The sequence below is a fragment of the Ursus maritimus genome, unplaced genomic scaffold (assembly GCF_017311325.1).
Source record: "Ursus maritimus isolate PB19 unplaced genomic scaffold, ASM1731132v1 scaffold_13, whole genome shotgun sequence".
NCBI lineage: Eukaryota > Metazoa > Chordata > Mammalia > Carnivora > Ursidae > Ursus > Ursus maritimus.
The window spans coordinates 8,236,514-8,242,923 of NW_024423675.1; positions in this window are offsets into that span (position 1 = coordinate 8,236,514).

The window sequence follows — 6,410 nt, forward strand, 5'->3', positions numbered from 1 at the left end:
AAGTAAAGGATCTATATTCTAGAAACTATAAATCCCTCTTGAAAGACATAGAGAAAGATACAAAAAGATGGAAAAATATTCCAGGCTCATGGATCGGAAGAATTAACATAGTTAAAATGTCCATGCTACCCAGAGCAATCTACATTTTCAATGCTATCCCGATCAAAATACCAATGACATTTTTCAAAGAACTGGAACAAACAGCCCTTAAATTTGTATGGAACCAGAAAAGGCCCCGAATCGCCAAGGAACTGTTGAAAGGAAAAACAAAGCTGGTGGCATCACAATGCCGGATTTCGAGCTCTACTACAAAGCTGTGATCACAAAGACAGCGTGGTACTGGCACAAAAACAGACACATAGACCAATGGAACAGAATAGAGAACCCAGAAATGGACCCTCGCCTCTTTAGGCAACTCATCTTTGATAAAGCAGGAAAAAACATCTGGTGGAAAAAAGACAGTCTCTTCAATAAATGGTGCTGGGAAAATTGGACAGCTACCTGCAAAAGAATGAAACTTGACCACTCTCTCACACCATACACAAAGATCAACTCCAAATGGATGAAAGACCTCGATGTGAGACAGGAATCCATCAAAATCCTAGAAGAGAACATAGGCAGCAACCTCTACGACATAGGCCAAAGCAAACTTTTTCATGACACATCTCCAAACGCAAGAGAAACAAAAGACAAAATGAACTTGTGGGGCTTCATCAAGATAAAAAGCTTCTGCACAGCCAAGGAAACAGTCAAACTAAGAGGCATCCCACGGAATGGGAGAATGTATTTGCAAATGATACTACAGATAAAAGACTGGTATCCAAAATCTACAAAGAACTTCTCCAACTCAATACACGAGAAACAAAAAAACAAATCATAAAATGGGCAGAAGATATGAACAGACACTTTTCCAATGACGACATACAAATGGCTAACAGACACATGAAAAAATGTTCAAAATCATTAGCCATCAGGGAAATTCAAATCAAAACCACACTAAGATACCATCTTACACCAGTAGAATGGCAAAAATTGACAAGGCAAGAAACAACAATTCCTGGAGAGGATGTGGAGAAAGGGGATCTGGTGGGAGTGCAATTTGGTACAGCCACTCTGGAAGACAGTGTGGAGGTCCCTTAAAAAGTTAAAAATTGAGCTACCCTATGACCCAGCCATTGCACTACTGGGTATTTACCCCAAAGATACAGATGTAGTGAAGAGAAGGATCATATGCACCCCAATGTTCATAGCAGCATTGTTCACAATAACTAAATCGTGGAAGGAACTGAGATGCCCTTCAACAGATGACTGGATTAAGAAGATGTGGTCCATATATACAATGGAATATTACTCAGCTATCAAAAAGAACTATTTCTCAACATTTGCTGCAACATGGTTGGCACTGGAGGAGATAATGCTAAGTGAAATAAGTCAAGCAGAGGAAGACAATTATCATATGGTTTCTCTCATCTATGTAACATAAGAACTAGGAAGATTGGTTGGGGAGAAAGGGATAAAGAAAGGGGAGGGGTAATCAGAAGGGGAAATGAAGCATGAGAGACTATGGACTCTGAGAAACAAACTGAGGGCTTCAGAGGGGAGGGGAGTGGGGGAGTGGGATAGGCTGGTGATGTGTAGTAAGGAGGGCACGTATTGCATGGTGCACTGGGTGTTATACGCAACTAATGAATCATCGAACTTTACATCAGAAACCAGGGATGTACTGTATGGTGACTAACATAAAAAAACATTAAAAAAATGTACAAATAGATAATTAAATAGTTGTGAAATCCTCATAACAGACTTAATTATATAGAAGTGTTTTATAGTATAAAAGATCACTTTAGAATACATAGCATTGCTTTATTAAAGCATGAATTATAAATTTATGAAATAAAAATTTCAGAATACATATGCTTCTCTACCTAACCTTATAGGAAGCTACTTTATGGAAATTTGAGATAATCATCTCTTTGCCATTCCTTTATAGTTTCACAAGCTATATAGTTTATACAAACATGTATATACCCCCAAAAAGCATTTTTTCCCATTTATGCTGGACTCCTTTATAAATGGAATCATATCGCAGCTATGTTTCTCTATTATTTGCATGTTTGCTCAATATAAAATTTTGATGTAGAGCCATGGGGATGTGTTCATTTGTAATTCTTTTATTTTCACTGCTCTATAGTATTCCATTGTTTGATACCTTTAAAATATTCTTTTAGGCTGATCCAAGTATAGTGCTGTTTACAATTAATTGCTCACAGTCCATTATAGATTTATTTGTTCCTTCTTTACTCCCACTGCTTCACTTGACTGGCCTTTAAAAAAAATGTTTTTGTTCATTCTACTATTGGTAGAGTTACGTTGCTTCCGGTATTTTTTGCTACTACTACTGCTATCATTACGGATATTCTTGTAAATGTCTCAGGAGTTCATATAGAAGAGTACCTATTCTCTAGACTTTTCACATAAAAATGAAATTTCAGGGATATCAAGTATGTGTGTGTAACTTATAGTAATTCTATTAATTTTTCATTTTTGTCAATAATGACAATTTTTATTTTTGCCCTTGCTTTTTTATCTATTATTATTTTTCTTAACTAAATACATTATTGAGTTCTATTAATAAACTTTTGAATTAAGTTTAGATAGGGATACTTTTAATATTTTGTAATTGCTAAACATTTATTTTCATTTTTACTATTATTTTGTAGAGCATTTATATCAAGTTAAGAAAGTTACCTGAAATTTCTGTATCAGAGAAGTCTAAATATAATATGACAATACTCAAATTCCAGTATTTAAACATAATAAAATTTTGGTAATACCACAGTTCAAAGCTGGTTAGTGTAAGTGGCTCTTCTTCATGTGTCCATTCAGTGATCTAGGATGCTTTTATCTAGGGGTTCTTCCATCCTTAGGTCTTGGGAGTTCTTTGGTGCATTCTCCACATAGTAATCCCCTCTTCTCTGCAGGGATATGTTCCCAGATGCTCGTGGGTGCCCGAAACCACAGATAATATCAAACCCTATAGATACTATGTTTTTCTGATACTTATAATAAAGTTTATTTTATAAATTAGGCACAGTAAGAGATTAGCAACAATATGTAATAATAAAATTATAATAATACTGTAATTAAAGTTATGTGAATGTGATCTTTCTCTCAAAATACCTTCTGTATGTACTGGAATGTACTCACTCTTCTTCGCCTTGTGAGGATATGAAATGATAAAATGTCTACATGATGAAATGAAGTGAGGTGAATGGCATAGGCATTATGACATAGCAGGAGGCTACTATCGACTTTTTTTTTTTTTAAGATTTTATTTATTTATTTTGACAGAGAGAGACAGCCAGCGAGAGAGGGAACACAAGCAGGGGGAGTGGGAGAGGAAGAAGCAGGCTCCCAGTGGAGGAGCCCGATGTGGGACTCGATCCTGGAACGCCAGGATCACGCCCTGAGCCGAAGGCAGCCGCCTAATGACTGCGCTACCCAGGCGCCCCTACTATTGACTTTCTGACAGTGCATCAGAAGGACGGTCATTTGCTTCCAGACTGCAGTTGACTGTGGGTAACTGAAACCACAAAAAGCAAAACTGAGAATGAGGGGAGTGGAGGAGACTATTGGATTTGGCTAACAGACACTGAGCAAAAAGAGGAGAAAATATGGAGATCACCTGGGAGGTTCCACAGCCTGGCCTAGAAGTGGCATTCATGGCTTCCATTGGTCAGGAGGCCACACAGTTATGTGGCCCCTTATTGGTATAAGGGACTTTCTCTTTAAGGAAACATCTCTCATTGTAGCTTAGCAATTGCCTACAATGTAAATGTGTACAACTTTTAAAAAATACCATTTCTAGCAGTTCTGTAGAAGCATGCATACTCACTGGCATTTTGTCCATGAGAGTGGCGGGACACATGAGAAAGAATAATTTTACAGTCCAGAAAACTGTGTCTTATTCTTTTTCTCAGGACTTCAAAGCACAAGTGTCAGATTAAATAATCTCTAAGTAACTAATATCTAATTCCTTCAATCACTTGTTAGAGGGACGTTTATTTTTTCCACAATGTCGAGTTCTCCATCACAGATTTATAACAGGGTTTTCCAGAATGTTAGGTAAAGGTAAGCTATCCCTAAAAGTGATTACTGATAATAGTGTCTTTCGTTATTGGGAAAATGTGAATGCCTGTCTTACATAATCAATTTTGACTTTCAACCCTTATGGAAATCAGACTTAATGAAATTATGTCATAGTGACTAACTATGCTTATTTTGAAAAATGGTTCTTCCAGCATGCCTTTTGAAAGATTCATATTTTCCAGCCAGCATCAGAGAAATAATATGATAAACTCCAAAAATAATTACATATTATTTTAACATCTTAATTAAATTAAAAGCCTCAAAGTTCCACAGACTGTCAATAGCACTTAACTAATTAAGCACTTCACTGTATGCTAAGCATTGATGTGTTTGCTATATAGTTGGCAAAAAAAAGCATAATCATTTGATATGATGGCATAACCTTTCTTAAAATATAATTCAATATTTTATTAAAGGATTTCTCGGTCATGATTTTTCTGGTAGGAAGGAGGAAGAACAGCCAAACTGGATAATTCGGTAAGAGTCTAATAAAAAACTATTTACAAAGTGTGTACAGTGTTCAAACAAACCAAAAAGGGACAATGTAGGATCGGTGAGGCTAGCAACATTAAGGATCTCACCCTCCTTACACCTGAAAGGAGAGGGTAGGGAATTGTTATTGGAATATGGAGCAGGTAACAGCATGGAGAGGTCACCTGAAGAACTCTGGTCTTTGCAAAGCCAACTCACAGTAATGTGCAAAGAAAGAACTATGGTGATCAATTTTGTAATTGAATTTTCAGAGAAATATACCTTCCAAAATTCAGTTATTAGAATTTTAAACATATCAAAAATTGTCAAGATTAGGAGGTCATTGTAGGTTTCAACATTACTATTTTTTGAAAGTTAATGTTTGCATTTAAAATAAAATTTTATGCCTAAATTTGAGCATTGACTTCACTCTCTTCTCACCCTCCCATTTCCTGCTGGTTTCCATTATTGGCCAAACCCTGGACAGCAAGTGAGCCTATTGATAACCACCTATTTAGTCAGAATAGGGAAGGATAAAGATAGATCTAGAGGTCAAATGGGAGATACTTAGCTCAAGAGAGCAGATCTGCTGAATAGTGAGTCAAGAAGTTCTGGAGTAGATGTCTGGGTGTGAATCTGCTAATTGCCTCCATGACCTTGGGGGAATGTCCTAACTTCCCTGTCTCACCCTATTCACAAGAGCAGACAATGGCATGAGTTATCTTATGAGACTCTATAAGGAGTAAATGAAGGGATACATAAAACTGAGGACATATTTATGGGTATACTTAGGATTGGCTATTTTTATTATTGTATAACATCACTAATAAAGCTCTCTGGTTTGCTTATCTATCAATCCTTATGTTCATGGCCTACCAGAAGCAAATCTAATAAATAGGTGGCATTTTTCATTATTTGTTCATTACCCCTTAGTCTTCCTATTTCTAATACTATGAAATTTACCATCAAACTAATACTTTTTTCTAATTTTAATGTTTTTATTATTATATGATGTTAGTCACCATACAGTACATCCCTGGTTTCTGATGTAAAGTTCGATGATTCATTAGTTGCGTATAACACCCAGTGCACCATGCAATACGTGCCCTCCTTACTACGCATCACCAGCCTATCCCATTCCCACACCCTCCTCCCCTCTGAAGCCCTCAGTTTGTTTCTCAGAGTCCATAATCTCTCATGCTTCATTCCCCTTTTGATTACCCCCCTTTTTTATCCCTTTCTTCCCCTACCGATCTTCCTAGTTCTTATGTTCCATAGATGAGAGAAACCATATGATAACTGTCTTTCTCTGCTTGACTTATTTCACTTAGCATTATCTCCTCCAGTGCCGTCCATGTTGCAGCAAATGTTGAGAAATCTTTCTTCCTGATAGCTGAGTAATATTCCATTGTATATATGGACCACAACTTCTTAATCCAGTCATCTGTTGAAGGGCATCTTGGTTCCTTCCACAATTTAGCTATTGTGGACAATGCTGCTATGAACATTGGGGTGCATATGGCCCTTCTCTTCACTACATCTGTATCTTTGGGGTAAATACCCAGTAGTGCAAAGCCTGGGTCATAGGGTAGCTCAATTTTTAACTTTTTAAGGGACCTCCACCCTGTCTTCCAGAGTGGCTGTACCAGCTTGCATTCCCACCAACAATGTAGGAGGGATCGCCTTTCTCCACATCCTCTCCAGGAATTGTTGTTTCTTGCCGTGTCAATTTTTGCCATTCTAACTGGCATAAGGTGGTATCTTAGTGTGGTTTTGATTTGAATTTCCCT